The 9,750-nt window shown below is 39.6% G+C and overlaps 1 long non-coding RNA gene across 1 annotated transcript; it reads right to left on the reverse strand.

Moving 5' to 3' along the window:
* Nucleotides 1-3,382: 3,382 nt before the first annotated feature.
* LOC122085129 lies at nucleotides 3,383-8,667 on the reverse strand. Its single transcript, XR_006142030.1, has 3 exons — nucleotides 8,367-8,667; nucleotides 8,179-8,258; nucleotides 3,383-7,418 (listed from the first exon to the last, which is right to left on the reverse strand). It is a non-coding gene; the product is annotated as an uncharacterized LOC122085129 (long non-coding RNA).
* Nucleotides 8,668-9,750: the final 1,083 nt, after the last annotated feature.

Genomic DNA, 9,750 nt, shown 5'->3' on the forward strand with positions numbered 1-9,750 from the left:
AGGGGGAGGGGGGCTCTCCGGGTATGCCAGCATTTAGATAGGACTAGGTTCCAATTGTGGGAGGAGAAAGGGTAGTAATAGGTGAGAGGTGTCTTCCTGACCATTCCAATTGAGGCAACAGGCGAGGGGTGGTAGGGATATGGCGAGAGATGAGGAAGGCTTAGGTGGGGAGTCAATTGGAGAGAGCTCTCTAGACAGTGAAGCTGTGGCACGGGATGTGGCCTTTAAGCCAAATGGTTTCAAGCTAGGGGACGCGGGGGGAAGGGGAGCGGATGAGGTTCCAGGCCGAGGCAGTGAAGAAGGAGCCCGTGGATGAGGGGAAAAAAGGGAGGGAAGGGAATGCCAAATGGTATCAAGAGAGGGGGTGTTGGTAGGAGGGGACCAAGAGGCAAGGGAGATGATTGAGGATGCCATAGAGGTCCTAGGAATACTAAAGGAGTAAACAAAGCAATTCCCCATAATCGAGGAGAGGACACCAGCTGGGATGTGTATTTTAAAAAATCTTAATAGTTTTTATAAAGGGAATAGCAGAGCAAATGATACACATGCAGCATAGGACAATACAAGCCGCCCAATGTTTCCTACCTAGCAAATATGTTATAACGAATCAATTAAACCAGATGCTCAAAAACATCAGCACTATCATAATTTTCGTGTGGTGAAAAAAGGTTTTAAAAAATGGTCTAGAAAAGGTCTCTTTGTCCAGTATCTATGATCAAACAACAAGGTGTCACCTAAGAACCAATCCTATCAGACCCATCAAGTGGCAGTTCATGTGTACAACAAATGTGCCACATGTATTGCCATTCAATTATGGGTTTTGGTAATTGTAAAGATAAGAGTGGGTGAGCCTGTGGTGCAACAGTTAAGTTGCACTATTGCTACATGTTGGTCTCAAGTTCCAAACTTAGAAACAGCCTCTCTTGCAAAGAAGGGGTAAGGCTGCGTACATTTGCCCCTCCCAGACCTTGCATTAGCGGGAGCCTCGTGCATTTGGTTACTCTTTAGTAATTATAAAGATCAGCCAATCAATTACCCCAAATTGAAATATCCAGCTGCAAATAAAGTATAACTTGGTACCTTCTGTACATAAATGTGCCACATGCGAATTAATTAACACAAATGATGTATAACAATGTGAACCAGTAAAAATGTAGTTCATTATCATCATATCCAAGCCATGTGAACACTCCTTAAAATGGCATGAAATTACCTATAATATATTGGTACCTCTATATGTTTCTACCAGTAGTGCTACACAATGCAATTATACTACCTATGTTTGAAAGCTTCAATTTTTGTTTCCTTAGAGGTACCGGCACTTCAAATAAAGAACAAGGCATTATAATTTTTCCCAAACTATAATTGCAAAATCATAAAGGGAAAAAAAAATGTTCTTAAGGATCAACTTTAAGAGAAGGAATATCAGGAGACTTTTATTCAATAGTATCTTCATCATCCTTTTCCTCTTATCTTCCCTATTTTCTCCCTTTATGTTAAAATATAGACTAGATCGCCTAGGTTCAGTGTATGTTAGCATGCGATCACTGACTCAGTTTTACCTAACATACCATATATGTAATCGATCTTATATCTATAAATAAAGCTTGGCCTCTATCCTCTAAGACAATCCAATTCATTTTCTCAACTTGGTATCAGAGCCCAATACTTTGGGTATTTTTTTCACTACACAAAGAGGTCAGTCCTACGCATTAGAGGCTTCGGCCTCCCACATGGCTGAGCATGGCTACCTAAAAAGCATGTTTCCACCCATTGACCCACTGACCTTACTATGGCCTCACTCTCTCACACCGTCCCGTAGGCCACCCGGATTTTACCAAACATTACCAGGGCCTACACCCTTCCCTGCGAATTAAAATAGGGCCCTGCCCTCCTGTCGATCCCAAATAGGGCCATAGCCCTCTCTAAATACTGCAAAGCCATTGGACCATCTATGACCATCGACCAGCAACGTCAGGCCCCTCCAAAGGACCCCTACCCCTCTACAATCGTTGCCAAGACCTCCACTTGGGCTCTTGCCTTTTGCGACCACCGGCTGGCCTTCTCGAGATTCTCTTAGGGCTTCTTGCCTCCCGTGCTCCTCCACCTAGGCTCCTGAGACCTCAATTGAGTCTCCCGTGATCATTGCCTGGTCTCCCCGAGACCCGCCTAGGGCTTCCTGCCTCTTGTAACATCCGTCATGCCACACCAAGTCTTAGTTGGGCTTCAACCCTTATTTTCTCGTTCTTGATAGGCCAAGCCGAGTTCCAACAAGGCTCCCTGAGTTCAGGTCTCCATAAGACCTCACAAAGGCCCCTGCCCTCTTTTTCACTGATCACCAAGCCTCACAAGGGCTATTGTCAAAGTTGGGACATTTCAGACCACTACTGCCCTCTGGTAGGCTTTGTTAGTCCAAGCTTCCTATCTTATATGCTCGCTACTCAACTACTATGAGTGACTACTTGCTCAATGCTTCCTAGATTTATTCGGGTTATTAAGCTACTGCCCTCAATCTATTATGCATATTCTCCAGTGAATGGCTTCTGTCTCGATTTATTTTTCCTGGCTTCTGTCTCGGTTTATTTTTCCCTGATATTATTTCTTCTTTATAATGGCAGAAGTTAGTTCTAACTCTACAAGGAGAGTTAAGGGTAGTGTGGTGGGTCATCTTGGAACCCATGGTCATAACCCTACTATTCATATAGGACCAAGGATTAAAGTATCGGTATCCGTCGCCATATCGGTTGGTCAAAATTAAGATACGTATCGGAGGGTATTGTATGGGAGATACGCTAAGATACGCTAAAGATACACACATAAATGAATAGGAAACATTTTTTTAAACACTTTTGCATAAAGAATTTGTTAAAAAAAGCTATTGATAACATGTATTATGCATAAACACTAAATTGAGGGTATCACATTGAGAATTCAAGGCTTGTAGTTGTCCCATAAATGTAAAATCCTTGCTTCCAACCTTGATTTTCACTTTAGTTAGAGAAAAATATGGTTGGCAGCAACTTTGGAACAAAAACTCTCAAAAAATCGTGTTTTCTGAAAAATTACCCATCTTGGCCATTATATGACCATAGCGCACTATATCAGTACATACCAATACTCACCGATACGTATCGATCGATACATACCGATATTCACTGATACGTACCGATTGATACATACTGATACTCACCAATACATACCAATACATACCGAAACATACATTTCACCTCGATTTTATATTTTCCATAGAGTCGTATTGATGCATATCGTATCGTATCGATGTATATCGGTGGTGTATTGATGTATATAAGTATGTATCGTAGAATATATATATATATATATCGATAATAAAGGATTTTAAAAATTTTATGTATCGTATCGGTCGGCTAAATTTAAGATACGTATTGGAGGGTATCATATCGGTATCGGAGATACTTTAAACCATGTATAGGACCCACTAAGTTGAATGGGGCCAAATTCCTTACTTGGTCGCCGGTGTGCCTTCTTTCTATCCGAGGTAATAATCTTTTGGGGTATTTGACTAGTGACACCCCTAAACCAACCGATACTATAGTTGTAAATACTTGGTTGCCCAACAATGCTCTCGTTATGTCTTTTTTATTGAACTCTATGGACCCCACTATCACTCCAAGTTTTGTTTTGTTGAACTCAGCCAAGGAAAATGGGATGGAGTCCAATAATTATGCTCAAATACATGAGCTTCGACGGCAAGTCCATGAGACTACCAAGAAGGAGCTATCCCTCCCTGCCTACTACTCCACCCTTAATACACTACGGCAACAATTGGACTTTTATCATACTATTTCCATGGCATGTACTACTGATGCTAGTACCATATAAAAGGAGTGTGAGATGGAAAGGGTATATGATTTTTTCTCACTGGACTAAACCCCGAGTATAATCAAATCCGTGTTTAGGTTCTTGACAATGAAAAATTTCCCACACTACTTGAGAGTTGAGACTTATAATTTAGTTCAATATGCGGAACAACGTCACTCTGTTATGATGCCAACTATTGCACCTACTCATTCAGCACTAGTCACTACTCCACAGGTGGATCTTAACATTACCCATAAACCAGTTGCTCCTGCCAAAAAACCAGTTAAATGTGATTACTATGGCCATACCCATCACACCAGAGAAACTTGTTGAAACTTCATGATCGCCCTAAAGGGGGGGGGTGTAGTGGGAAACAAGGGTCCTCTCTCTCTCAAGTTCATATGTATGAGCCTTCTGATAGCACTCCTCTGCAACGGTTTCCCCTTTCTCTTCAGATTAGATGATGGCTCTCTAACACGTGATGACACAACTTGGTTTTACTCCTTCCACCATGGCTTCTTCCTCCACACCAACTTCTAACCTCACACAATCATGCATATTTTATGTTCCTCCACCTCCTAGTCCTTTCTGGCTACTTGACTCCATGGTTCAAAAATTCTCCGAAATTTCGGATATTTCATTTTGAAATTTTGCTCATTTCGGTACAAAAATGCATTATTTCATCAATGTGTTGGCCATTTCATTTCACTAATTTCGGTCATTCCGGCCATTAGCCCCCCCAAATGGCCAAGCAAAAAAATTATGGAAAAAATACACTTTTGGCAAAATTTCGATATTTCGGTAGTTTTGAATTGATCGAAACAGAGAAACAAAATGATTTTTTGAACCTTGCATGATTTAAGGCCTCCAATCATATGCTCAGCTCCTCGAACATGTTTCAAACCTATCTCCCTTGCTCGGGTAAAGACAAAATTCGAGTTGCTGATGGGTCCTTGTCAGCTATCTCCGATAGAGTTTCTATTTCTTGCTCCCCTACGGCCCTACCATCTCTTTATCTTCTATCCTTCATGTCCCTAATCCTTGTTGCAAAGATGAACTTTGTTCGGGCTCTTCTCTCCTGTGCTGCAAATCTCAATGGAGTCCCCAACAACTTTATGTGAAGAATGCATTCCTTAATGATAACATCGAAGAAGAGGTGTAGATTATGGAAGTCCCTTTATGGTCTCAAGCAGACATAGAGCTTGGTTTGGAAGAATCCGGAAGGTTATGCTACAGTTTGGGTACAAACAAAGCCATGTTGATCGTACCCTATTTGTCAAGCATAAGGATGCATAAATCTCCTTGTTAAACATTGAACTGTCTATAGAATTGATTTACGCCCCCTCAGATATTTTATAGAGATTGAAGTAGCCTACTCAAACAAAAGGATCTTCATTTTCCAAAGAAAATATGTCCTCGAACTTCTCATTGACACAAGGATGCTAGGTGTGAACCTACAGAGTCTCCTACAGAGGTTAACCACCAACTTAGCTGCAAAGGGGGTGAAATGGTTGACAATGAGAGATATCATACACTATTTGTCAAGCATAAGGATGCATAAATCTCCTTGTTAAACACTGAACTGTCTATAGAGTTGATTTAGGCCCCCTCAGATATTTTATAGGGATTGAATTAGCCTACTCAGACAAAAGGATCTTCATTTTCCAAAGAAAATAAGTCCTCAAACTTCTCATTGACACAAGGATGCTAGGTGTAAACCTGCAGAGTCTCCTACAAAAGTTAACCACCAACTTAGCTGCAAAGGGGGTGAACCAGTAGACAAGAAGAGATATCAGCATCTTGTGGGTAGGTTGATATACCTCTCCCATACCCGGCCAAATAATGCTTATGCTATTGGTTTTGAGTCGTTTCCTACATGATCCATAGAAAAATCATCTTGAGACTGCATACCAAATATTGAGGTGCTTGAAATCAGCACCAAGAATGGGTATTTATTTTCCAATGACAATCTAAAGTTGGAATGCTTTACTAATGCTGACTGAGCCGATCGGTTCTCTACTTCAAGATATTGTACATTCCTCGGTGATAATCTGGTCACCTGGCTAAGCAAGAAGCAATTAGTAGTTCTAGGTCCAATGCTAAAGCACAGTACATAGCTATTGCGCAAGATGTGTGTGAACTTATCTGGCTCAAAGTGCTACTGGGAGATCTAGAGGTAACATCTAAAGAACCCATGAGGCTGTACTGTGACAATAAAGCAGCAATCACCATGGCCTACTACAATGTAGTCCAGCAGGACAGAACTACCAAGCACATTGAGATTGACAAACACTTCATCAAATAGAAATTTGAAGAAGCGTCAATTTGCATTCCATTTGTCACTTTAGAGAACCAGCTAGCTAATGTACTTACTAAGGGATTGATTTCTAAGTCATTCCATCCTATTGTATTCAAGTTAGGCAAGCGAGATATCTATGCACCAACTTGAGGAGGAGTGTTAAGGATAGACTAGACGACTAGACCTTCTAGGTTCAATGTATGTTAGGAAAGAGCGTTCACTCAATCTTACCTAACATACCATACATGTAATCGATCTCATATCTATAAATAAAGGTTGGTTTCTGTCTTCTAAGACAAGCCAATTCATTTTCTCAACTTCTTCTCAGTCCTTTATTTATTCCAGTGAGGTCCACTAGTTCCACTTTTTATGCCATTCACAATGAAGTTCGTTTTTTCTAAAGTTCCTTTCTATTTTTCTAATCTTTTATTTTTACCAAATTATTAAAAAAAATCTAATGCCTCTGTATTCCCACGCCATTTCTTCTGAACATTGATTTGAAGATACCGATACTATCATTACTATGTACTCAAAACATGTACATGGGTAACACGAGCAGACAATTAAGAAATGGCAATTTATAATGGATTGGATATCTCATTGATGAGAAAGACAATGATCCCCTAGTGGCAAGGGTTGAACAAACTTCCAAATCCCTATAGAAGGAAATCAAGTTATGATCTGGACAATTAAACTGCTAAATAGAGGCTATTCTTTTTCAGGGTTTTCATACTAGTTAACTAATTTCTAACCTGTTCACTAGCTTACAAAAAATCTAGCAGCATTTACAAGTTAAAGTTTAAACTTGAATAGAAAGATGCAACCACCAAATTTTAAACTTGAATAGAAAGATGCAACCACTAAATTTTAAACTTGAATAGAAAGATGCAACCACTAAATCGTATAAGATGGACTACGTGCAATAAGCAGACCAGTAACTACCAACATCCACGATGCAACAACAGAAAAAACTCAACCTTATCCCAACTAAATGGTCTCGGCTACATGGATCCATGCAAAGAGAAAAAATAATAGAAAAAGTAAACCAAAAGCAATTGCCAGAAGTAACGATATGAATCATGTCTGACCAAAACTGTCAGAAAACCAACAAGCAGAAATAAATGGCATTGAACCTGAAAAAGAAGCTACACATAATCACATAAAAGTATGACGAAAGAAATTACCATCTAATATCTGCCCTCATGCATGCTCTCCGAAAGCCCTCCCTACTTAGAAACAATATAGACGTGACAAAAAGATGAAATTGAACTGCATAAAGCTGCACCCATTAAGATAAAGAAATGATTTAACAACCAAAGCAAGTCATAAGCACCCAAATTAGCAGGAGACAGAAAGCAAGAAAATCATAGAAATATGATTTTAGGGAAAATATAACATTTGGGTTGGAAGTCACAAGTATGCACCAGAGTATTCCATAGAAACACGGTAACCAATAAAAAAACTCCAAGATTCATGTAACGAAACCATGGTAAGTTGAATTCATTAAATGACTTTACTACAAGCCTACAAGGCTATTAATAAGATTAATACAAGAGATCATGTTAGGGTTGCATCGATAAAAACTTAAAAGGGGAGAGGAGGGAAAGTAAGCAATGAATAAGAATGTATGTCCATTGTTTAGTTACAGTAAATATTACTAGTCAGGAATAGCAAGTTGTAGAATGGACCACAGGTCCACAACGTGACCAACAACCATTGATATCCCCATTGACTGCAAGCAACTTACCCAGCCCAATAGTTTAACAAGTCAAAATAATGCCTAATTTGAGCATTGATCAACACTGAACAACAAGGTCAGGCTATTTCCCATTTCCCACAACGCAAAAATTAAGAAATTTTCCATGTTTGCTCAAAACTGAAATACTGAACTGCAATTTGTACCTTCCAACCAACAAAGGAATGGCCGAAGGGGGTTAAGAGAACCTGAATTTCCACCGGAAGACACATTGCTGTGATTGAAATAAATCAACCAAAACACTAATAAGCAGAATTGTGAAGTAACAGAGATTTTCTCATACCGCATAGTCCTTTTCCGTAAGGTGTCTCACGATCCATGTATTGAAAATAAAAGGGATTCCCCTTGATAAGAACTGCGTGGCTGAGTTCCCAAGAATGACCAAAAGATTAAACCTCGTGATTAGTAAGCGAAAATTCTGAAATCGAGACTTACAAAAGAAAAAAGATATGAAATAAATGCGAAACTAACCTAACAGATACTTGAAAGTCCGGGCGAGTGTGGTATGGTCACCATCTCCGGGCTTTGAAGATCTAACAGATTCGTTTGACATCTCAGCTTGTTTAGAAAAAACCTCTCCCTCTGCAATGGCTGGCGATCAAAACCTTAAACTGAAAGGATCCCAGAAACAGAAAGCCATGGCATGCTCCCAGCAGCCTGATCGATCAACAGTTAATTCTCCCGGGGAAAATTTGAAAGGTTTCATCTTGACTCCTGACTCGGTTTTTAAGGGGGGTTTGGTTTGGTAAATCAAATGTTGTATGTATGAATGTCACTCTTTTGATAGATATTATTCCGAATTATGTTTCTTTATGAAAAATCATTTTGTTGCCTTAAGGGTAGTATTTGTTTCTCGCGGGTTGAGATATTGGCTTCCTTAGATAACGTCTTTCCACTTTTTCTTTTTATACTAAGTGGTAAAAATGTTGTTCAAATTTGAGTATAAGTATTGAGGTAAACTCAGATTTGGAACACATAATTTGTAATATGGTCATTATGGGAAGTAGGATGTTCACTTATGAGGGTCATCCTAGTAGAACCAAACAACTCAAAAAGTTAAAAATCATTATTCTAAAGAATGTCATCCCAAAGATTTACCGAACCAAACACCCAAACCATTCCGGTGGCAATGAATGTTCGAATGGTATGGTATAATTGTTGGAGATTTTCAGGGAAAATGTTGGATATGCTGCTGGTATACCGTAAGCAGCACCCAATTTTTTTTTTATTTAGGAGAGTGAAGAAAGAACTTTGTCCGTCTAGTGCTTTCTATGCCTAGATAGGACTAAGTGTGAAAAGACCTGATTGCCCCCATACGCACTAGATATTTTCATGCATAGTTGTGTTTGGGCATAGAGGGTGTGATGAGGGTCAGTGTTCCTTAAAAGGCAGTGTGAACCTTGCACTGGCGCAGATTTATGTTTCTCATGGGGTGGAGGTCATTTCATCCCTCCCTGTGTTTATGTGTAGAAAACCACATTGCCTTCTAGGCTTCTTGTTACCGTTTAAATATTGCAAATTTAGAAATTAGAGAGGATTCCTTAAAAGGCAGCATGGCCTTGGGTCTTCATTTTACCGTTGACAAATTGATTCAAAGGAACAATGATCTCGCATAGTGAATTGTTGTCAACGTTACCACCAACATCTTAAAAAATTGATACTACTGAGAAGGGAAGGCAAGTTGAAATCAATCCCATGACTCACAACCCCACATCAAGCAATGATATTTTTCGTTTTGGAGCAAACCCCTTATAGTTTTAAAACAAGTCATGACCATGGAAGGAGTGCAAGAAGTTATCAACTAGCCTAATATTTTCTCCTAATCAATGTGGGACTAAAAAGACTCCCCGCCCCG

This window comes from Macadamia integrifolia, chromosome 1 (genome assembly GCF_013358625.1).
Source record: "Macadamia integrifolia cultivar HAES 741 chromosome 1, SCU_Mint_v3, whole genome shotgun sequence".
In the NCBI taxonomy this organism is placed as follows: Eukaryota; Viridiplantae; Streptophyta; class Magnoliopsida; order Proteales; family Proteaceae; genus Macadamia; species Macadamia integrifolia.